The 25,826-nt window shown below is 39.6% G+C and overlaps 1 protein-coding gene across 1 annotated transcript in view; it reads right to left on the reverse strand.

Moving 5' to 3' along the window:
* Positions 1-25,442, reverse strand: part of tsnare1 (t-SNARE domain containing 1) — a 122,806-nt gene extending 97,364 nt beyond the window's left edge. Inside the window, exon 1 of the mRNA XM_023330947.1 lies at positions 25,357-25,442. The gene's annotated coding sequence lies outside the window, so the exon portion shown is untranslated. The remainder of the gene's footprint in view (positions 1-25,356) is intronic.
* Between the last annotated feature and the right edge of the window lie 384 nt (positions 25,443-25,826).

Raw genomic sequence — 25,826 nt, forward strand, 5'->3', positions numbered from 1 at the left:
CGGGCAGCAGAGAAGCCGCACATCTACCCCAACTGGAAGAGCAGCACCAGCCTCTCGTCCTGCAGAAGCATCAGGTGACGTCCACCCTGAGGAGGATCAACACCCACAAAGCTCCAGGACCGGACAAGGTGTCAGGCCAGACGCTGAAAACCTGCGCCGACCAGCTGGCAGGAGTGTTTCTGGACATTTTCAATCTGTCCCTGCAGCTCGCCATGGTTCCTGAGTGCCTCAAGTCTTCCACCATCATCCCTGTACCGAAGAAGAGGTCCATCACCAGCCTGAACGATTACCGGCCCGTCGCTCTGACCCCGGTGATCATGAAGTGCTTTGAGAGGATTCTTCTGAGGTACATCAGAGACTTCATCCCCGCAAACCTGGACAGCCTTCAGTTCGCCTACAGAGCGAACCGGTCAACAGAGGATGCTGTCTCCATCACTCTGCACACAGCCCTGACCCATCTGCAGCATCCCAACACCTACGTCAGGATGCTATTTGTAGACTTCAGCTCAGCATTTAATACCGTCATCCCAGACAAGCTGGTGCTGAAGCTACTCGAGGTGGGGCTGCCCGCTTCACTGTGCCACTGGATCAGAGACTTCCTCACCAACAGGCCTCAGGTGGTGAGAATAAGTGGCTCAACATCGTCCCCACTGGTCCTCAACACAGGCACGCCGCAAGGCTGTGTGCTCAGCCCAGCTCTCTTCACCCTGTTTACACACGACTGCGTGGCCATCCACCCCACCAACACAGTCGTGAAGTACGCGGACGACACAACAGTAGTGGGTCTCATTTCAGACAACAACGAGACCCACTACAGAGAGGAGATTCTGCAGCTCACTCAGTGGTGTTCAGCCAACAACTTGGTGCTGAACACAGGGAAGACCAAGGAGGTCATTGTGGATTACAGAAGGTCCAGGAGGACGGATCACACTCCCCTTCTCATAGATGGAGAAGTGGTGGAACGTGTGGACAACATCAAGTTCCTGGGCCTCCACATCACTTCTGACCTCTCCTGGAACACAAACACCTCCCACCTGGTGAAGAAAGCACAACAAAGGCTCTTCTTCCTCAGGAAACTGAGACGGGCTGGACTTTCCTCACGGCTGCTCGTGAACTTTTACAGGGCGATGATCGAGAGCATCCTCTGCCTCAACATGACTGTGTGGTATGGTAGCTGCACAGCACTGGAGAGGAAACAACTGACACGGGTGGTGAGAACAGCACAAGGCATTGTGGGATGCCCCCTCCCAGACCTGGACTCCATTTACACAGACCGGGTCAAGAAGAGAGCTGGATCCATAGCCATGGATTCCAGCCACCCGGGCCACAGACTGTTTGTGCCGCTGCCATCAGGCAAGCGGTACAGGAATATACGGACTACAACAAATAGACTGAGAAACAGTTTCTTCCCCACAGCCGTCAGAGCCATTACTCCCTGCCGCCCCCCCCCCTCCCACACATATCATAACCTCGCAGTCACACATACATATCCCCCACCCCCACACGGCCATATTGTTCTGCACTTTGCACTGTCACATTATCTGTACTTTGCCATAATTGGACCTGCTGCTACTTCTTTGGTGTGGTTGAGTGCCTTTAGTTAATTTAGTTGTATATATTGTTATTATTATTATTGTGTGTTTGCTTATTTATACTGTATATATTTGACCTTTTGCACGGGAGCTGCAATGGAAATTTCGTTGAATTCTGTTCAATGACAATAAATGCTATCTATCTATCTATCTAAATGCTATCTATCTAATTGTTTTTATTATATGTATGCTTCCTCTTAGACTTAGACTTAGACTTAGACTGACTTTATTATCATTTTGCATGCACAGGGTGTATACAGAACAACATTTTGTTGCATACGGCTCAGGACAATGTTTTGAGGTTCCAGTGTTATGAGGTTACTCCAGAATAAAATAAAATACAATATAAAATATAAATATAAGTATAACATATAAAGTGCAGGAATGACAGTAAAATAGAAGTTATTTAGCTATGTATATGTGCAAGGTATGAAGCGGAGACCAGTTTTTGAGTGCAGTCCAGTTAAGAGTTCAGCAGTCTGATGGCAAGTGGGAAAAAGCTGTTTCGGAACTTGGTGGACCTGCACTGGATGCTGCGGAACCTCTTTCCAGAGGGCAGCAGGGAGAACAGTCCATGGTGGGGATGTAAGGGGTCACTGACGATGTTTCGGCTTCGGGACACGCAGCGCTGGGATGAAATGTCCTGAATGGAGGGAAGGGGGGCCCCGATGATCCTCTCTGCTGTCCGCACCACTCTCCTCACATTCTTCCAGTTGGAGGCGCTGCAGCCTCCACACCACACAGAGAGGCAGCTGGTCAGAATGCTCTCTATGGGGCTTCTGTAGAACGTCTTGAGGATGGGCGGGGGCAGGTGTGCTCTTCTCATCCTCCGCAGGAAATACAAGCATTTCTGTGCCCTCTTGACCAGAGACGTGGTGTTCACAGTCCAGGTGAGGTCGTTTGTGATGTGCACCCCCAGGAATTTAGTGCTGCTGACCACCTCCACAGCCGAGCTGTGGATGAGCAGTGGAGCGTGGCTGGGCCGGTTCTTCCTGAAGTCGACGATCATCTCCTTCGTCTTGTCAACGTTCAGGATCAGGCTGTTGTCTCTGCACCAGTCCACCAGCTGCTCCACCTCCTCTCTGTAGTCCAGGTCGTTGTCGTCTCTGATGAGGCCCACCACCGTTGTGTCGTCCGCGAACTTCACGATGTGGTTGGTGGCGAACCTGGGGGCGCAGTCGTGTGTCATCAGAGTGAACAGCAGAGGGCTCAGGACGCAGCCCTGAGAGGAGCCTGTGCTGAGGGTGATGACATCGGAGGTGTGTTGTCCGATCCGGACTGACTGAGGTCTGTCGGTGAGGACGTCTAGCAGCCAGTTGCGCAGGGGGGTGCTGAAGCCCAGGTGTCCCAGTTTTCCTGCCAGATGCTGTGGGATGATTGTGTTGAACGCTGAGCTGAAGTCCAGGAACAACATCCGCACATGAGAGTTCTTCTCCTCCAGGTGAGCCAGGCTCAGGTGTAGGGCAGAGGACATGGCATCCTCAGTGGAGCGGTTTCAGCGGTAGGCAAACTGGAACGGGTCGAATGTGGAGGGGAGTCTGGAGACGATGTGTTCTTTTACCAGCCTTTCAAAGCACTTCATCATGATGGGAGTCAGTGGTAATCGTTGATAGAGGTGACTTGAGGTTTCTTTGGCACCGGAATGATGGAGGCAGTTTTGAGACAGGCTGGCACTGTGGCTTGGTCCAGTGAGGTGTTTAAAATGTCTGTTAGGACACCAGCCAGCTGACCTGCGCATTCCCTGAACACCCGCCCAGGTATGTTGTCAGGGTCAAATGGATCTCTTGGTCAAATTGTGACAGAGCATGGGGAAATTTTTCCTTGTTATGCTTATGATATTCAGATTTACGCAGCTACCAGGATGACTTCACTTGAGGTTTAATGAACTCTCAAATTTTACATTTGGAAAATTGCCAAACATTAGAAACATTTTGTCCATAAGTTATGCTGAAAAACTAGTCCAAGGATTTGTAACTTCAAGGCTGGGCTACGGAAAGTTTTTACTATCAGGAAGTTCAAAGAGTTCAGTTAATAGTTTTAAATTCCTAAACTACAAAAAGTATTTTTATTAAATCTGTTTAATTCAGTTCATAGTTGATGAGTTCAAATGTTGTAGATTTGTACCTAGAATGGATTGTTCTCCAAATTAATGAGTTCTTAAAAAGTGAAATAGCCCTTTAATATAGTGTTGATAGTGGATTAAAAATCGGGCATAGACTTTAGTATTGCAATGTCCCTCTTAGTGTCATTTCTTCTTTGTCTTTCTATTATGTTTTCCTTTCTATACTATAGATGCTAAATTGCTGCCACTTGACAGTGGTGAGCCCTTCGGAAATGCTAATTTAACTAGGTGTTCTCATAACAGCAGACAAAACACCTATGTGATCTACATCAAGACTACAGAAACATCAGTCACTAGTTGCTTTCTTCCTAAAATAATGAGTCTAAAACACAGAAACAGAACAAGACCTTGTTAGTGTCCTGTTTTATTTATTCTTACTAAATGAAAAAACAACAATGATTATGTCCAGAAGTCTTTTAAACGTCCAGCTTATGATCCAGGATCTTTGTATTACAATAAACACTATTGTCTCTAAAATATGTAAGTCGAATAAAAAATGTTTTTTCATGTGTAAAAGATGGCTCTCCTCCACCTCCTCCAAGTGCTACTATTGCTGTCTGAAGAAATACACCGCTCCCAGTCAATAACAACCAATCAGAGCCAGTAGAAGTGTTGGGAAAATTATTATCTAAGTTCATTTAAATTCTGAGTTTATCTGAAAGGTTATGTTTTCATATTATTATTATTTCGTGTTTTTTACTAGGTTCCTTTTCTTTCTGTGATACATTATTAACTCTTCCAGGAAATGGGGACAGTGGCGACCAGAAGCTTGTGACTCACTGAGATAATATCCTCAGAGACACAGGAAACAATGCCATGTCAATAGTCACGCTCAGACTTAAGGAAAAGAGCTTGTACTGTGTAATCAATTAGGCCACGTTGCAGCTGTTTAGAGCTACAATGTTCATGTGATTAGGTCATACTTTGTTTCAATAAGAGGTAGTTGAGGACTGAGAGCCGGCGGAGTTGATCCCAAACAGTTGTTTGACGGCGGCTCTCCGTGTCTGGCTTCTCTCCCCTCTTCTGCAGAAAAGCAACTGGTGTTCTTGGTTGATTCCTTGCAGGTTGGGAGCCAAAATAGACCCAACAAGGAGGGTCTTAGTGCTGTCAATAAAGCTTGCGTACTCACTGCATAATGTGCTAATGGTGGAGAAACAACTTTCCACCGTCATTGGTGGCTGTACTAACTAGCCTGATAAGTTGTGGCAGGCTCCGGTGACTAGGAGTTATAGTGTCATAAAGAGAAAGAGAGAGGCTTTGAGCAGCGCATGCACAAGCAAATTTACAGTACTGACATTCCTCCTGGCTCTGACTGGTTGTTTCTGACACAACCAGGTTTCTAAGGTTAGTACTTGATGGACTGGGAGAAGGCAGAGGAGCTTGATTTTTTTCACAGATTATCTTTCTCATGCTATGCTGTCACAACAAAGAGAGAATTATAGCAAATATGTAAAAAAAACGTAGATATATGTGGGGGGTTTTTATAAAAGTTACATACTTCAGCTTTAAATCATTTTTAGTAGATCAAAGTAGGTATGAATATTCACTTACTATATATAAACATTTAAAGAAGGAACTGTTCTTTTACAGGGACATTTGTTCAGGAGGTGACTATGATCTGGATGCCTATAGGTCTTTGAAGCAGGTTTTATCTCAGTAACATCATTGAACCTCATGTATCGCATTAGACCTCTGATGTTGGGGATTTGCTTTTAAACACACACTTGCACAAAAATCTAATATTAAATCTCTGAACAGAAGTTTCTGATTTACACTGATGTAGCTCGGTGCCACATCAGTTAGTGCTCACACAGAATGCTGACTGTGCAGAATCAAGCAAGGGAAACACAAGGAAAGTATCCAAAATTTGTGCTAAGGGTATGACTAGCACTACTTCAACACATACTGACTCAAGGGACGATCAAAAGAAGCCATCCGAGAAATTCCTCAAGAAAGAGTAGGGACGTATTTGCTAAAAATGGTGCCCAAGTTCTGAGTAGGGTTTTGAGCATATACCTGGTTTAATATTTAAAATGATGTAACCAGACGAGTTACATCGAGGTTGCGAGTAAATTTTGTTCACGGTTAGATCATCAGTTCTCACTATGTTGAGTCCCTTAAAATAAGACAAACATATCCATGGTGTGAGTAAGGGCATCGGAAAAGGGTTTTACTAAAGTGTAAACGTCTTAAAAAAAATATATATATATATATAAAAAACTAAGTAGCACACTTAAAAAATTAAGTGTGCAAAGGACAACTGAAATACTATCATTTCCTCCAATTTTGGTCACATTTAGAGGAAAAATGAAGATGTAGCTGCAGCCATCAACTGAAATCAGAAGTGCAGCAGGTTGAACCAGTTGTACTGTGAGGTACAGAGACAATGCAAATAACTAAACCTCTGACAGCAGCAGACGCTGCAAACCTGCGTGTGGGAGTTATGCTGGGAGACGATCTGAGCTGGACGTGGCCAGTCGAGTGGCTACTGACACTCTGCAGTGACGTCAACTGATAATCACTCTATCAATCAATGGTGCACTCACATTTGCAATCACTATGGTGCAGTCACTATTTTTTTTAGAATTTTTTTTTTTTTTTACTAATTATTTTCCAGCAGACGTCATGCTGGTTTAAAGAAGAAGAAAAAGTAAATTACTCAGTTACCGCATTGGGGTGTTTGATAATTTTTACCATTGTCTCCCAGGAAACTGCTCACTGTGTCTCTATGTGCCTCATGATCCATTTGAACAAATTGATGGAAAACAGTATTCAGGGGGCACAAATAACACTGAAAATGTTGTGAAATTTCTCTCAAGGACTGAGAAATGCTGAACCTTTCAGAGCAAAATCTAATAAAACATGTTTTTACACGTCTTTGCCATAAAGAGCTTGTCTGCTCACCCTTTTATCAGTTAGGAAGAGCATCACTTGTAGATTATAAGGGCTTTCTAAATGGTTTTTTGCTCTAATAAGGCAAGAAGGGTAACATCAACGCTGTACCAAAACAAAGGCAGGAACTGCGCACACAGGATAAATTGACCGGGTTTGTTTGAGTTGTCCACTTATTCACTGTGTATGTCTTTATTTGGCTTCACTGAGCAGCAGTGGTAGAAAGCCCCTGCTGCATTTTGAACAACACTTGATTGCAGCATTACTTCAATTCATCTGGGATTTATGGCTTCAGTTGAGGTATTACTTCAGGTTTTGCAATGTTAATTAGCTACTCCCAGTTGTAAACCACCTTGTTGCTATGGTTATGCATAATAACAGATAATCAAAAGTAACAAAAAGCATCAGCAGAAAGTCTTCCAGCTACCTGCCATCCACAACAAAACAGAATAATGGTCCAAAAGTATAATTTTTCTGTCAAAAACAGAGAAATTAAAGTTTTAAAAAAGTTAAAAATCTGAAATAATAGCTACTCCAACTCACTGTCACTTTGAGCAGAGCAGTTCTAGAAATGTCCATGTTGTTGATTTAGTATGAAGCATGACCCTGTTGTGCTATTGGTACTTGATATATACAGTAGATTTCTCTTGTTTTCTTGATCACCCTAACACAGAGGTTTCACTGTGCCACATCTGCTCCAAGTTTTCTCGCAATCGTCACACATCCCTATCAAGTTTTCATATTTCATCTGTCAAAGAAAGAAACACCATCGGTGATTTCATCAGCCAAGAGGAAACAGAGGATATGATTTTCTGCACAGTCAGCTGTCCACTGCTTATTATCTATTACATTGCTTTGTGTGTATAATAATCCAATGGAAATCATGCTATTAAAATTATATTAGGATCCCTGTGAGCTCAACCCAGTGCAATGTCAGGAAACATTTAGCATTTGAACGGCAATCTGAAAAACTCAACTTCTCTTTTAGTCCCAGGAACTTTCCTACATGTGAACAGAAATACTCTCTTCTCTTCAGAGGGAGGCCCACAGTACCACACCACGCGCTAATCTCAATGCAAGACTTCTGGGCACGTTTTGCTCTTTGCGTGGAGTAGGACTAGTTTGTTTCAGCTGCATGGTCAGAGACAAGACAGCAGGTTCATTGCAGCTGCCATGCCAAAAGTGTCACAATAAATTGTGACACATTCCAAATCATAAAAGTTGCTCAAAACAACCTGGAACGTATCCAGGTGTGAAAGGGTGGTGGGTGGTTATCAACTACTCAGTTACTCAGCTAAGACACTGGGAGAGAAATCACCGACCATCTGTGCAAAATACACACACACATTTTACCAGAGACATTAGATAATGCTGTTGTCCACTGACAGGTAACAAGAGCTATCTGGTGAAGAGACCTTCCCATAATAGGAGACACAAAGTGTTTCTCCTGTTTGTGTCTTCCTGATTTCCACAATGCCTTTGTGTTGCAAAGCCACTTGTACTTATTCAGTGTAAGATCTTTCAGGGCAGAGTGAGAAAACAGGAAAGCGAGAGCGCTATGCCAGATGAGTGAGAGGTGGCAACCCTAAGGCCTTTACTCCTGTCTCATGTGTTCCTGCCTCCATTGGGTTTTCTTTGAGTGTTGTTTTGTTTTTGACTCCACCCATCTTCCCGTCAACTCTAATATCCCTTTGGGATCAAGAAAGTATCTTTGAATTTGAATAGTTAAAGAGAAGCATCTCCAGAATGATGCCATCACGATTTGTTTTCACAGTTTGGATGCCGTGATAACTTCTTTCAAACTTGACATAGAATTTCCTTCGTTTTCTTCCAGAATTGCAAGATTTTTAGAATTCCGTACTCCCTGACTAATAGTCTCCTGGCCTGGTTGGCTAGTTTAGGTAGACGTCCATCTCTTGGTAGTTCCAGTTTGTCCATCCTTTCTGCATGTTCAGAAGATGGATTGAACAGAGCCCTGTGAGATTTTAAAGCTGGGATATGGTTTTAGAACCAGACCCAGCTTAAACTATCTACTCTAATGTCCCTGTAGTGGGCTGTTCTCAGTTGTCATGTCAAGTAAAGTCAAATCTTATTTTGAAATTTTCAGTAAAGTCATTCCTTTCATTGACAGTGAACCCTATTTTCATACAACATAGTTGTTTACAAATGGATTGTTATTTTTATTATATGTGCACAATCGTCTGACAGGTCTTGTGCCTGCGGTGCCACAGCATATCAGCATGTTTCTGTCTGATCACAAATAATGATAGCGCCGCTGCTCCAAAGCAAACCGGCTAACAGTAAGCAAGAGTAATAAAGCAGAGCAAGAGTAATAAAGCAGAGCAGTTAGCAGTCAGAAAGCCTTCTGCAGGGTGAAGTTTTTCCCTCACCCTGCAGAAAGTCCCATGTCATTGCACAAACAAGGTCTGCTTGTCTACAGCGCTGTTTTCTCTTCCTCTTCAATACTACGTGTGGCTTTGCAAGGATAAAGTAAACAGTTAGAAGGGATATTTCAATGGAGCATTAAAGATCAGTTATCTGTGTTTGTTCTCTGTCACAGCCTTGGCCTTAGGAGGGCAAACACCAGCAGCACTCTGGCTCACTGCATAAACAGTTTGTAAGGAGAAAGATGTGTGGATTGGAACCTCTGAGGATATTTTACTGATTCCATGTTCATTCTCTTATTGCACAGATTTAAGACCAATACAATAATAAACCCATAAATAACAAACAGTATCTGACATGGGTTCTTTACATGACTTACTGAACACAAATTGCAGCTTTCTAACAGCGATAGATGGAAGGTGCTGCTGGCTCACTGGGTGAGGCAAGACTCTACAAATAACTCCAATGTTTGTGTGTCTTTAATAGAATCAACTTTCTTTATTTGGTGTGGAAACCATGGTGACAGGTACTCTATCTCAGAACTAATAAGCTGAAAGAGACACCTTAAGGAGAGGCCTTAGATTGTTAGAAAGTTGGTTGTGGCAATGTCAACTGGCAGAGCCACAGGTATGTAACAATTTGTCAGTTGTTTTAATGAAAAGAGTGATGAGGACAAGAATGTGGAAGAATTTGGATGGAAACAGAATTATATAGAGTTTTGTGGTGAGAGCTATTTAATAATGTTACAGGTTGCATATCTGCAGAGTTACTGTCATATATGAACTAACCTATATCAACATATATTGGTTGATACAAAAAAGTTATAATGTTTTCAGGTCAGATCAAATGGAGATCATAGATCACGATTCTGTTAAAGAAAAGAAATTGCATTCTCCATCAGGATGATACATCAGTCACATCTAGTGTTTTGTAAAACCGTTGTAAAGCAGGAATGCATTGCCCTGGGAATGCAACGGGCTTCCAAATCCAGTTTTTTGAAGTCCTGTTTTTTGGGGGGGGTTAAAATTAAGTTCTCACAGATAACTATCACTTGATTTTGTGTATGAAAAATTGATTTTTGCTGCTTTCATCAACTCCTGCTATGCTGTGCATTATATTTTGTGATAATATTGCAAGTTTATAACATACTTTTAATGTATATATATATAACAATTACAACCTGAGGACAGTTCTAAAATGTCCCCCAAAAATCCAAACTGATGTTATATTTGTGTCCTTGAATTGTTAATGTAAACCTTTACTACTATAACAATACAGTTCAGCTTCATCTTGAAATCAGAATCATTGGTGTCAGTAAATTCTTAATTGGGAGAAGTTTTCCAAACCTGGAAGAGTTTGTAGGAAAGGATTTACTACTTTTTTGAACTGGGTAGTCTTGGCTATAACACTTCATTACACTTCAAGGATATTTTATAATGGATTGAGTTGGGCTCTTCACATTCTAATGCTTCATGAGTAAAACAGGGTATTATATTCATCTGGACTCTGAACATTCAATTATATAACAATTCAACTAAAAGAAGATGCATTGTTTAGGCGAGAAAACATAAAAGCGCAGTATATGTTCAAATAAAAAGAAATCAAAACTCCTCTGAAACAGCATCAAAGCGACATCAGAGACATTGTGTTAAACTAGCTTGTACAAAACTGTGTGGTAAAATAAAGATATTGAGGACTGACAGAATCACTCAATGTTCCTTTGCCAATAATGTTGGGCTGCAGCTCTGACTCATACTTCAAGAGTGCTTTTACATTTCTTTTTAAGTGAATATTCAGTCACATTTCAAAACTGACTTCCCATCCTTATTTATATTATTGAGGAAATGTTACCTGCTGAACTGTTCCTTTGAAGCTAAATGCATGTCTATATGCTTCTGGCACCTATATGGCAGCTATATGTGTCCTTTCCTTTCTTCCATTCCCCTTCTTTTCTTTTCCTTTTATTTATTTTCCTTTTCTTTCATTCCTTTCCTTTCCTTTCTTCCTTCAATTCCCTTCCATTGTCTTTCCTTTCCTTTCTTTCATTTTCTTTCCTTGTTTTTCCTTTCCATTCCTTTCCTTTCCTCTTTGGAATCCTATGCCCAGCATTCTTCTTCTATATGTGAGGGAAAGGATACTTTCTTACATAGATGACAAAAATTGATAAAATATATATATATATATATATATATGAATTTATTAAGATGGCACTTCTTTCATCTTTGGCTGTTGCAATCATTTCTGTGCCCTCAAGCTCTAAAAGCAATCATAGTAGGGTCAGACTAAATGAAAGTTGTATTTTTTTATTGTATTGAAAATGTAAAAAGAAAAAAAAAACTTTTGATGAGAAAATATATTACAAGTTTACAAGTTGTTTTACCTTACAGCTGGCAGGAGGTGACTTAGAGGGGACTGGTTTGGTCATGTAAGAGTTGGGCTGATGTACATGAAATGCTTTTTCATAGTGGACATTGAATGCATTTATAAGTTGTTTAGTTGTTTGTTGAAATTATTCAAGGAATAATTAGTAGATGAGCATTTAATCCATATTCAGAACATGATTCTTGTGGTTTTTGTTAGGTTACAGGCGTAACATCAGAAAAATCTTGAGTTAAAGGTTCAGAAATTCTAGTATCTCCATTTTTTGCTTTTTGGAACTATTACACTAAATGATAATGTAACTTCACCTAAATGTTTTGAATAGTCAATCACATTATGGTTGGCAATCAGTGGGAGGTACTCATTATGAAATTGATTGCAGGAGACATGTAGCTCTGATCAGAAAAATGTCAGAAAGCGTTCCTGATATTATCCTGCTCAAACTTTAGGAGACAACTGTTTTATTATTATTATTATTTTTTTTTTAATAAAACAGTTAATATTTTATTATAAATAGTTTGTTAATATCTCCTTAAGACCTTGGTTTGAGAGCTGATTTAAGGTTAGCTACTGGAAACATGCACAACTCACTTCAGTTTTAGTCATAGAAGTGATCGCTATTTAACTGTGGAGGCTATGTTCGAAATGAAAAGGTTTTAAGAACCATCGCCTGCATAAAGAGAATAAAAGGGGTTGTTTTAAGTCAGTAATAACAATGAGAACCTTGATGAAATAAGGAGAGCCTGATGAATTAATCAGAATTGACAGATAATTAGATTTCTGAGTAACCAGATAATCAAAACCCGATATCTACATTTTACATATTGAAAGACATATTCCTTTCTTTATTTTTTTACATAAACATGGACAGAATCATTCCCTTTTGTATAATTTCAGATACCAAAGATATTTCTAGACAAAAATCCTAGAGCTTATTTCTGGAATTTACTGGAGTCTGGAAGAAATGTGTAATGAAAAAATAAATAAAATAAAGTCCTGCAGATTTGAGGCTGACATTGTAATTTCTGTTTTGATCTGCCCTATTGCTGACCTGCACCAACATGAGCACGTCAGTAGACATCAGTAGTTTAACTTCAGTGGATCTGAGAACATGAATGTGGTTCAATTTGAACATGCAGCCATTTATTTCAGTCACTCCATCACTAAGAAACATGTTATATTGATTAATCACAGACAGACTAATGTTTCCAATCATTTATTTCTGTTAGTTATGGTGATTTTCTAAATGAAAGGATGACGTATACAATTAGATTGTTGCATCAGACAATGTTCCTATTTAAATCTTTAGTAAGGTATGTACTAAAGATTTAAATCTTTACCAGAAATGTCTATTATTTCTGGTAATGTGCTTTGTGTTCAATCAGTCATGATCTCCAAAATGAAATATTAGACTGTGGTATTTCTATGTTACAAGACACTGCTGGAACCTTCAGCACCTTTTATTAAAATATTTTAACTGTATACATGTGTCTGAGTGTGTATATGGAATTATAATCTGCCATTAATTAGAGAAATTCACACAAAAAATTAAAACTTGAACCTGATTCTTGTTCCCAATGATAACTGTTGAAAAATGTTTTAATGTGATCACACTGCTCTGGATGAAAGAACTGTTCATGTGAATCATTAATAGCATAGAATGAATATAAGATTTATCCACGATGACTGACAACATCTACTACAGTATGCTAGATTTTATTAGAAAATTTAAGACTGGAATCCTTTAGCATGATTTGTAAAATCCCATGCTGTTTTATGAAATGATGATTTGATATCTTTCTGGTGCAGCTGTTGCTAAGATTATTTTAGTCTGGAACATCTGTAGAGAGCTGACCTCTTACCTACTAAGATCCTTTAAACAACTCCCTGCCTGTTCTTGTTCAGTGTAGTGAAAGCAGCAGCATACATCTTCTTGCATTTTGCCATGGAAGTCATACCTTTGCTCAGTTATGATGAGTGAGACTGTTAACTTTTTTAACCTTTGCAGCCATGCTGGGAGAGGCAGCATGATCAGTGTTCGTAGCTCCCACTTTGATCACTCCATGCCTGCTGGCTGTAAAAGCATTTTCACCAAACATGACCATGGGAAAAATGTCTACTCATTTTCTTAATGCCACAGTCTGCTGACATTTAGTCACACTTTGGTGCTTTTATAACTGAAAAGCCACACTTGTAGACTTATCACAGGGCTTAATTTGCCTGAAAAAAAATTGTTTCCTGTTAGCCTTAGAAAAAACACCATCTGTGTCTTTATGGATAAAGCAGGTGTCAAGACACACCTTTCAGCTTGATGACCATCAGTAACAATGAATCAGAATTCAACAAGAATGCTCAAGGTAACCTTGAGTCAGTGAGTTGGAACACTGTGCTGCTTTCATTTGTTTGAAAGGACCAGAGAGGTTGTCCTCTCTGCACTTATTTTATTGGACCACTACTGGCAGGTGACATTGCTGCCTCACATGCATACAAATGTCACAGTGAGCAGGTGATGGTCCTGTGGAGATACTATTCAATGTTCTACTAATTCCTCTCTTTAATCTGCGTTTAGGAAGGGTTTCTTCTCCTTTCCCCCAAAATCCCTCACCCTCATTTTCAACCTGGCTGGGGGTTTTCTTTGCAGAGCATTCCATCATGCAAATAACTTAGCATGACCTTTCAGTTGACCTTTTCTGAAGAAAAAAAACAGCCTTCATGTTTCCACAGGGTTAGGTTTTTACATCCTTATACCTACAGTAATGTTCTAAGTAAGTTTAATAAATAAATACCTCATGTCCTCTAGAAGGGAATGTGATATAACTAGAGAACATTGTTTTATTGTTAAGACTTAAGCATAATAATACAACTTACACAACTGTCAGACACAGAGTTTGATGTCAGAATACATTTGCTGAAGGTACAATTTGTTCATTCAGAATTTACCATTCCAAAAGCAATTACACAGAATACTCTCTTCTCTGAATGCTACAAACACATTTTGTGGAAGAGAGTAAGCTACCACAATTACTATACTGGAAAATAAGGTAGCCTGGAGAGTCTCTTAAGGTGTATCTTAAGATGTAGCTTTCCATTTTTAAAAAAACATAGTTTGTGATTTTGAGTTGTTTTGAAATGAAGTCGTTTTCACCATTTAAAGTTCCTCAAATTAGAGCACACTAGCATGCCAAGACCACTGCTTCTCTCCACATGTGTTCTCCCACTTCTTCATGCAAAAACTGAAGAGTATTCAGTAACAGTCAGTTTATAATTATCAATATTTTATCTATTTGCTAAATGCCACAGTAATAACAGAACATGCCAGAGATTTACTTCTTAATGTCCTCAGCATTATAAGTGTATATAGAAGAGCTTTCTAGTATATTTTCTTATTTTCCCACTGAACAGCAGACCACAGCAGCATCTGTTTTAAACCATGAACCTCTTCAAGCTAAAACAGGTCCACACAACACACAGTCCCTTGTCACTTCTTCTATTTCACAAAAAATCCAATAGTGTTTTAATTCAATTAGTAAAGAGTTAACAAAAGTAATTGTAACATCCCATCAGCAGTGGAATATCTGTCTCCTCAGGACTATGGGCAGGCCTCCAGTGAATTGGTAATGATTTTCCTGACTGGAGTGGAAGAGAACAGCCTGAGGACTTGGCCTGAGATAAGGACAAGTAATGATCTTTGGCCAGTGAGTGAGACATGCTGTGGCCGCTTCCACTCTTGTGGTCTAATTCTGCACTCCAACAAATGCTCCGCATGGAGTCATTGCCCCACTCAAGGATGTGTGCTGGAAGTCCCACAGAGGGAGACTAAAGCTCAGTGTCTGGGATGTGCTGGGAAGTTCCTTAGGGGAAGCAAGTGATGTCCTCCACTATGCCATTTAAAAAGGCCAGTCTTTCATTCTGGTAAGGGGAGGGGAAGAGAGGATATAGAGGGTGGGGAGGGGGTGAAGGGGCTTCCTGCCTGTGTCTGCATGACCGTAACAGATGGCCAACTGGACAGCCACAATGGGGCCTTCTGGTGCCATCCTCATGCTACATATGCTTCACCCTCCGGCTATGACTTCCTAGAGATTGAAATTCCTCACAATTTTTCACAGCCGTCACCATGACTACACAGCCCTTAATGGCTGAACAGACTTCAGTATGGATCAGCACATACACACAGTAGCATTAACAACCTCTTCAAAGCGTAAATCACCATATGTGAAGGAGTTTAAAGTTGGTTGTTGGTTATTTGTTTAAGAGACTTAACACAAACATGGATAATGGACAGCTGTGATAACTGCCTTTCAATATTTGTTCACTTTCTGATTTCTTGGATCCAGATGATTAATTAATTTAATCTCTTTCTATTTATGACAGGATAATCAGGGGCATTTCCAAACAATGCTTAGCAGTCATCTGGAGAATCCTAATGCAGCAGTTGGGCTGTTTTCTTTTCAAATGATAAGTCCTCTCTGATTTGTGGAATACTTTGAGGGCAAACACAATTGATTTTACTGTTATCAAAATGGTTCTGCGGAGTGTGGTCAATGAACTACTGAGGCAAGTGGACAGAATAGAGAGCATAAAGTGCTTTGAAGGAATTTAACCAGGATCACAAAATCATCATTCAAGCCAAATCCATCCGTTTACATTCAAGGCAAAAACACAAAGTTTGATCAACTTATAAAGAAATACAATGTCATACAACTGTTAGGGAGTAGTAGGACAATGATCGTGTAGCATGTTTTCCAATGACATTGTGTGAACAAACTTATTCATGCGTGCTTTTAATTGTTTTTTATTTAATAAAAACAGAAATTGAAAAATTTTGTTTTGTTGACAAGCGGAATACTTACAAATTTTTTGCACAAATCTGAAACAACTGGTGTTGAAGGTATGGCAATGAGATGCACAACCATTATTCAGGAATGCCATTGCGCATTGAAGGAAAACAAAGAAGTGGACAGAGGTTAAAACATTACGGCCATTCTAAACCTGACCATCACACTAACGCTTTACTGCATAAGAAAAATGGTTGCAACAGACAAGTATAGAGGTCACTGATTACATGATCACTATTCAAACCGTGCACCTGCAGTGACTTTCTGGATCAAAGACAATTGGTAGCTGGTAAAACTGCTTAATCTTTTATCTTTATATTTTGGTCAGACACATGACTAATTACAAAGAAACAACACAAACACAGCTGCTCATTATCAGCATTCTGTTGTTCTATCACTCCATTCTCAGGGGAAAGTAAACCGTGGCATCTCTATGCCCTTGCCAATACTTTGTGAAACAAACAAAGTTGTGAAGCAGAACTAGGAACTAATTTCATTAGCAGCTGCCATTTGTGACTGATTACAGGGTGTTCTCAGTGGCGGGCAAGGAGGTCTAAGGTTCTAAGAGGTTAATAACCAGTAACAATCAATTACTCACCCAATTTGATATGATCAATGGGGTTTCCAATCAGACAGACAAGAAGACGAGGTGAAGAATACAATAAAACCTCAAACATGCTAAGCAATGAGCAACAACTGAGCTGCACATACATGTTTTATTCTAGAAGTTTCATCTATGAAGAATGCACTGTATCACAATGCACATCATGGTGATAGTCTGAAAAAGAATCCATGTCCCTCAAATTGTTTCAGCATTTTGTCACTTTACAGCCACAAACCTAAATGTGTTTTCTATGGAGTTTCATGTGAAAAACCAATATAAAGTGGTCTAAAATGGTGAAGTTGAAAAGAAAGAAAACTTGATTTTTAATCTTTTAAACCAATAAAATCTGAAAGGTGTGAAGGGATTTGTATCCAGCCTTCCAGAGCAATATTTTACAAAACCACCTCTAAATACAATAACAACTAAAAGTCATTTAGGGTTTCTGTCTTTGGGTACATACAAAATAATGAAATATTTGTTCACTCTTCTATGCAAGATAACCGAAAGCACACTCAAATCAGATGAAGAACATCTGTTAACTGGAATGTTGAAGTCTTGCTGGAGATTCTCATTGACTTTCAGTCCAGATTTCATTCACTCTGCCTGAATGCTTATCCTGGTTATCCTGCTGAAGGGTGAACCTCCCCCCCCAACCCCTAGTCTTAAGTCTTCTGTAACATTTTTTCTTCCATGATTGTCCTGATTTAGCACCAAGCATCTTCCCATTAACTCTGACTAGCTTCCCTTTACCAACTGAAGAAAGCATAAGGGTGCCACCACCATGCTGTGGTGTGTTCCATGTATTGTCCTGTGTCAGGAAAACCAAGACAACAAGAGTTTTTTCTGGGACAGTGATGTCCAGTGTCTGACCTGTCCTTGGTCTTCACAATGTTGTTTCTTCACTAACGTTGTCTAACCAACCTCTAGATTTGATTTACGAGTATAAAAGTAAAGGGGGATAAATATATGTCAACTACACTGTTCAGATTTTTATTCTAATAAAGGTGTTTTTTAAAATGATCATTTTCATTCCCCTTTCTAGTAATTATATTATGCTAGTGTTTAGTATCCAAATTAAATACATTGAAGTTTGTGATTCTATTAATGCGAGAAAATATTAAATGTTTCTTAGGTCTGAAAACTCTTGGACGGCAGCTAAAAACCATTTATGAACACAGGATTGGAAGATATTTGAGCAGATACAGCATGATAAGAAACAGATAAAACCAAATTCCTCAGCAGAATAAATCATGTCCCATGTGTATTGTCAAAAAAACACTGTACACAATTGATATTTTAATAAGTGCCACTGGTAAGGCTTTGATATCTAAACCTCTGTCCCGCTATTATTCACACAACAGAGTCTAGGCTTGTTATCTGAGGTGGCTTAGTCTCATGTCAAATGTAAAAAATATTCTTTCCTTTCTTTATTCCAATCACCATTGATTTTGAAAGAACTTGTATCACCAAAGCCTACAGAATCCTTGTAGGCTTCTATGTATAAAGAGATAAAAGGCTTCTATCTCTAGATATCCTTAACATTTGGGTTAAAAATATCAGCAGGTCCTGATAGTAGGACTCAAGGACCTGCCAGTGTGACGTGGATGTAGATGTTCTCTGATATAACTGAGCTCTGTAAGTCAGTAAAATAATCTTACTTTGCCCTCAGACAAGAAGTAGTATTACCAAATCCAGCATAACTCAGAGGTGCATGCGGACACTAACAATCATATTGCAATACTAGTTATGATGTCCATTTTTAAAGCTCATAAAAACTTATTTTTCTCATTAGCCTTCAGCTTAACGAACCTGATTTCACTCAATTTTTTATGGATATTGATCTTATCAGTCTAGCTACATTTTCTAAATGCTTTCTTTATCTTATTTATCTAATACTGATGTTCAGCACTTTGTTTCAGCTGCGGCTGGTGCTAAAGCGCTTTATAAATAAAGTTGATGAATGATTTGACTCAGACAGTTGGCAATCAAGGAGAACATTACTGCTCATGTGCCCAATGACAGCTGGTGTGTGTTACTCTCTACCACTGAATGAGCAACACAGAAGCAGAAAAGAATTAGCAAAACCACACAAACTGGAAACAAAGCACTATAGAAGGGTCAATTTCATCACAAAGTCTTAATAGATTTATGTATTTTTTTTTTTAGAAGTTAGTTTCACTTAACCAGGGCTGGACTTAGGAGAGTGTGGGCCCCTGGGTTTGAGCCAAGGTGGGCCCCTGGGTTTGAGCCAATATATATATATATATATATATATATATATATATATATATATATATATATATATATATATATATATATATATATATATATATATATAATATACAGTATCCCTGATTTCCTTCCCTTTGGGTGCTCGGTGCTTGGCAATGACTTACTTGTGGAATCGATCCTATCCACAAATCTTATCTACCTACAAGGTCACAAAAATCTGCCAATGTCCACCATGACAGAGAGCTGACCGAAAGTCCCAACCAGCAGATCATCTCTCCATGCAAAGTTTACAACAGTCACTCCATGATTGCCAACGTTTTTGCTATATTTTGCACACACACGCACAAAAAAAGTTCAGCAAGTCAGATTTTTAAAGATCGTGATGGACGAGAAAATTGCTACCAGTGCAGCTTTAATGAATTTAAAGATCATTACTTCAAACAAAATAGTTATTAAAGAAATACTTGAACATCTTGAATATGTCTATACAACAGAGCTTTCCTAAGGAAGAAAAATTTGACAATGTTCTCTATCCATCCTCTATGTACATTATTTATTTATCCTTCTTCAGTTCTATCTTTATCTGTCTCCCTCCCTCTTTCAATTTTAATCAACTGTATATTTCTCTGTTATTAGAGAACCTCTCTTTCTCAGGTTTATTTCCATACCAAGTTCAGACAGTCAGGTTATTTCCCCTCTGAGAGCCAAAATTGGTCAAAACTTTTATTCGGTGATGATTGGATTTTAGCTGCGTGTCAGGGCAGGGCAGGACGCACGCCAGCTAATTTGTAGAGTCGGTCCTTCGCCATAGGAATAGGACAGTTCCTCCCGCTGCTGCTAGCTGGAAGCTAAAGTTAGTTCCGCTTTTTTAACTTCACATTGAGTGCAAGCGAGCAGAGCAGTCTGTTGCTTTTTCCCACTCACGGTAACCCGTTGCAAAGCATCACTGATTTTTAGCATCGTTTAAAATACAGAACACAGCCGCGGTGGGTGGAGGATAACTCACCCTGTGTTTGGATGTACTCACCACTTGCGAGATGTCTTTCAAAACGTGATCTAGAGAATAATTGTTTCTGATGTTTGTAAAGCTGTTCCGGTGCTTTAAAATTAGCATCCATATTCCCTGCTTCTTGCCCAGTTAGCTCACAGAAACTCATCAGATTTTTACCCAAAACGCAGGATCAGTACTGTACAGATTATCCGTGGTCATTACTGCACCTGGCAAAGAAGTTCGCCCTTCTGCCGCCTCTGGGCAGAAACCGGATCAGTCAGAGATAAAGATTCTGGGGGACCATAGAACTGCTGTTTGCAAGGCTAACATCTTGAGAAGCAGAGAGGGACGATGGTTCTGTTCCATATCCAATATGAGTTTTAAAAAACCCTGTTAGCTTGGATATTTTCTTCATCACCCCTCGGCCGCGCTCCTCTTTGTCTTTCGCTCCTGTGTTCTTCCGCTGTCATTCATTCTGTTGTCCACCATCGTAAAACAATCAACAACACCGCAAAATCCTCTTAGCCAGTGATAAAATTAAGACATTCTGACCTTATTCATTCACCAAAATACAAAGCATCTTTCTGGGCCCCCAAAGCGCCGGGGCTGCAGCCCCAGCAAGCCCACGCTAAAATCCGGCCTTGCACTTAACATCTTCAGAGGTTGGTGGAGATAATAAACTGTAATAAGGCTGCAGGTTCTGTGGTGTAAGTCCCAGAGCCCTGAAGGCTTTTGCAAGCCAGCTTTGAGAGACTCTGCAGCCTGTTTTCAACCTTAAGGTGTTGACCTACCTTATTCCACATCATGAACGTCCTAGAAACATAGTGGTCCACTTGTGTAAGAAAATGAGAACAAATCAGGAGGACCCTTGCATTTTGCTCATGGCTTTGAAGTTGGAGTTGAATATGACATCATACACCTGCTTCAACAAACCCACTGTCATCTGGACAATCAGGCAGCGCTGTGAGGATCCTGTTCATTTAATACAATTCAGCCTGATCTGCTGATCAGAAATTCCAGACACAGGTGGAGGCATCAACAACTACCTGGATCTATGACTATATCACAAGCAGACCACAGTTTATGACACTGAAAGGTCATGTGTCTAACTAGGTGGTTATCAATAGAGGAGCTCCACATTGGACTGTACTCTCACCATTCACTCTGTAGACCTTAGCCTTCCAGAACTAGATGGTGTCTTGTCATCTACAGAAATACTCCAATGATTTTGTAGTTGTTGGGTGTATCAGAGATGGACAAGAGGCTCAGTACAGGCTGCTTTGTGTCATGGTGTAGAAACAATCAATTCTTCTGTGAAGAAGAGGTGGTGGAGGACTATAAACACCTTGGTGTACTTCTGCTCAAAGAATACATTTTGGTTATATCATCTATGTATAAGGTAGATAAATGCATTTCTACACTGTGTAAGATCTGTTTCGCTCTCTTTTATTATGGATCTTTCTCAATTTGCAACTAGATTATTTTAAGTTAATATTTACTCTAGCAAGCAACAACAGTACAACATTTCTCATGTTTGTAAAGTTCATGTCCTCTTGCTTGTTCTTAGGCCATTACTTTGTGATTCATTAACATATTTGGTCAAATTACTTGTCTGGTCTGGTCTTTAATTTAGATCATAACTGTAGACATATTTTGCCTTTACACCATTGCTAAGTGGGAATGAATAGTATGCTTAAAAAAGTCATACCACCAACCTTCGATAAAAGTTGCAGTCCATGTAGAGGTCAGCCCTGGATTAAAGTAATCTGTAGGACATTTCCCAAAGGGCATTGGATTTACTTTGGAGTCATTAATACTAAAATATTCACGCAAAGTCAAGCAAATCTAATTATTTACATAGGGGGACTGTTTGCCAAAGGACGATGAAAAAATTCTGTCCATAACATAACAGATGGCAGTTCAGAATGGAAGCCATGTGTAAAAGTCAACCACAAATAATATGGAGCTTTTGGGTCTCATGCCATACTGACACAGCTAAATGCCTGGATGTGGCTCTGAGCTTCAACATTGACATCATTACAAACAGTCAGGAATAATAACGGTCACTAACATTCTGTTAAACATGGAAATAAATACAAATTAATAACATAATAAAGAATAACAGCATTACTAGTTTACACAATCCACAGTACTCCTGGAATATTTGTGCCTCCGTAAAGGTGCAGTTGGACCGAGTTGGCATATGATTGGTAGCTTTTTAAAGAACTGCCCCTTTTATTATACAGTGGAATTGGAAGGTATTATTCTGATGTTTCACCTTTGACCTGATGCTAGAACAGTCTTATAAGAGTTTACCTGCATACTGTAAGGCATAAGATTGTATTTAACTGAAAAAGAGACGTAGATTTAACTTGACTTGCGTCGATGTTTTGCCAATACTCAATTAAAGTAAGTTCAGGGAACATTTGGGTGTTTTATGAAGTTCAAATATGAACTTAAATCAAGTAAATAAATCGGTTTATTTCTCTTCATCAAGAAAATGCAAACTTGTTTTTGTGAGGCAACAAGTTTGCATATGTTTTTTAAGTAAGGAGAACTCATTAGATTTCACAGTGTAGAAAAGTTTGTTGGAAAATATTTTCTCTGTCATTTGGACAGGGAGAGATCATAGCAGATCAAAAATAAATAAATAAATATGAAGTGAAAAGCTAATATGAGACCCATTTTTATTTACAAGTTGCATGTTCTTGGTGCACAAACAGCCAAAAGTTGTATTAGATTTAATTCATGCAATTTATGTAAACTGATTAGTGTGAACAGAATGTGAGTCTCTGCTTAGTTTTACTGTCAGGTTTCATTTTCATCATTTGCTTTTTTTATGCAGAAATGAGTCTGCCTCTGGGAGTGATGTATTCCTTTTTTTAAATAATTAGATAACAGACTCAAGGTGAATCTATACCTGACATATTAAAACTGGAATGGCATAGCTGCATAATTAAAAGCATTATAGGAACAGATGAAGGGTTGGATGAAGAAAAATAAAGAAAAACATGTGCCAATTTCCTATAATCGTCACATGGGTTTTGCCAGCACCCAGGGTTGACCACTTTGTTCAGCCCTCTAAGCCATTAAGCTATAAACATACACAGATCACCAACTTCAATGATAAAGCAGTGCTTGATAGACTCTGAAAGAAAGTTTCCCAGTAATCCACTGTTAGTGAGTATCAAATAAAAAAAAATAAAAAGCATCACTGATGTCAGGATTCCAACAGCTAAAGGAGACCTACTGGACTACAAATACTTTGTGAAAGCTATTAGGAATGGCATTGAATTTTGGACCCACATTGATTAAGATTGTCTTCTGCTGCTACTGCAGCACACAGGTGGAAAACCACAGGAACTACTCAAATGCCTTTAGCTCTGCTAATTCTAAAATTCTGAAGAAATTTCTTGAGGATTTTGGTTGGGGAACTAAATGGCCAAGAGACTCTGAGTTGATATAGATGACTAGCCTGCTTTTCCTCAAAGTAAAGAGATCTATCTCCTGACGTGTTTGGCAAAGATAACCAGTATGATAAATGCAGGTGGAGGCAGACACATTATCTCACTGACGGCTTCTGGAAATGCTGGTGAAAGGAATTCCTTATGTCTCATTTCCACATGTCGGTGTGGTTGGTGCTCTGTTTTATGATGCACCGTAAGGTGAGTTTCCACTGCTGGGCAGACTCTCACTCACCAGGCAGGGTTAAAACCAAACACCTAATGTGTTGCCATACTAGTGCAACAGCAAGTGTGTTGGTTCAGTATGTTTTGTGCCTGTCACAAGCAGTAACATTTTCTGACCCCCAATCATGGTATTGGGTATAGTGTGGCACCAGTATCTCCACCTATACCATTCCCCCACAGACCTCCAACTGAAATAGGTTTAACAGTCATCCCACAACAGTGCAGTACTGCTAAGTGGAATTACGCAACTCCAGGAGCTTCAGCAAGGTGTTTACATCTGGAAGACAATTTTGTGCTGGTGATGTGATGCTTAATATGGATGGCACTTCACTCAGAAGTTCATCAACTCTTAGAAAGGTCATATATTTAGGACAGCAAAAAAAGTCACCCAAGTTAAAGACCAAGACCAATAAGGTTTATTGGCCTCTCAAGTAAATATCTGGTCAAATTTCACATTTTATTCTTAACGTCACATTATAAAGATGGGAAAAAAATATATGAATAGTAAAAGCCTGCCTTAGTAATAGTATTTAAAACTCATTTCTCTCCTTTTTAGAATTAAAAATAATTACTTCAAAGACCATGTAAAGTAAATTGTTATAAATGACCAGTTGTAATTAATTTTGGAGTGGAGTCAACACTTTGCTTCACCTGTCTTTCATTCTGTGCCCTCTTTTTTCAGGTCATCTCCCACTGGGTATGGGAGCTGAAACTTCACTCTTCAAGAATCTACTCCTGCTTCCCCTGTGAACCCTGAACTTTTGTGACTTTATGTTCCTGTTTTAAAAAGTCAGAGACAAAAAAATATGGCAGCAAGAGGAGAGGAGGAGCATTGATGTCTCCTCAAGGCAGGTATGAACTGATTGGTTACTATAAAAAGAAATGATCTGATTTGAAAACTGAAAAAATTTGGACCCAAAATGATCAAAACATCAAAGGTACACAACTTGTTTCCATGCACTGTAAATGAGGCAGCTTTGATTTCTGTTTGATTTATTATGCACTTCAGACATGAGAAGAGTTTTACTGTTGAAGCCTTAAAAGAGAAGGAGTTTTACATGTTGACATCATTTACAGTAAACGCTGCAACTCCAAAAGGTGGCATTCAAGTTCGAAGGTCTCGTAGTGTTCTGGACACTACGTACTTATAGTACACTTTACTGACATCCTCTGCATTGAATTGCACAGCATACACTTTGTATACTCCTTGTAAGCAAAGTCCAGCTTTTTACAGCTCACACAGGACCTTTGGAGAACAGAACGGAAAGAAAGACATGCAGGAGTCCCCCGGCCATGCTTCCTACTCCACATATAACTCCTGCATTAAATCAGAGGTAAACAGACTCATCTCCTCTTCACACATCTCCAAGCCAGACTTGTCCATGCAAACACTCCAGCGTCACACACAGCCTGCAGGCACACAGTTTTTACAGATAGATTTCTACAGTATGAACATCTGTGCTCTATTGTTGTCTACAGAAAAGCCCTTTTAAGGCCTCCCATCCCCCTCATCCTTGCCTCCTCTCTCCGCCTCTCTCGTCCCCTCTCCTCCCCTCTCTGTGCTGTTAGGCTACTGCATCCCTCTGTAAGGGCAGAAAACGATAAGGTGAGGAAGAGCGTCCACTCCAGCTTTACCTTTCAACGCCGGGAGTGATGTAAGGGATTCAGCTGAGACGTTGCTGCTTCTGAGTGTTGGCTAATAACATCATATGACCACAAACCACCTGCTCCCTCTGCTCGGTCATATGACCAGCTTTAGCTCTGGAACAGCACTCTGGGATTTGTAGTTTGTTTGTGTAGATAAGGCCAGATAAAAACATTTTGACTAATAATTGCTATTTAGAGCTCAGGAGAACTCTTACGGATTTAGTTTTTATTAAGAAGCTACATAAAAAGCAGTAAACGTCTAGTAATGAGATAAATTAACTCATCATCAGGGTGTGGTCCTCTCTTGTGTATTAGCACAATGCAATCATTTGTTTCTGAACATCAGTCTTAACCCCTTGACAAAATACATTGCTTCTGTAAATTTGATAAGTCAAAATTCTAACATACTAAAAAAAGAATTACAGAGCTTGCACAAAATGCTTTTATGAATTATTATT

This window comes from Xiphophorus maculatus, chromosome 3, assembly GCF_002775205.1.
Source record: "Xiphophorus maculatus strain JP 163 A chromosome 3, X_maculatus-5.0-male, whole genome shotgun sequence".
In the NCBI taxonomy this organism is placed as follows: Eukaryota; Metazoa; Chordata; class Actinopteri; order Cyprinodontiformes; family Poeciliidae; genus Xiphophorus; species Xiphophorus maculatus.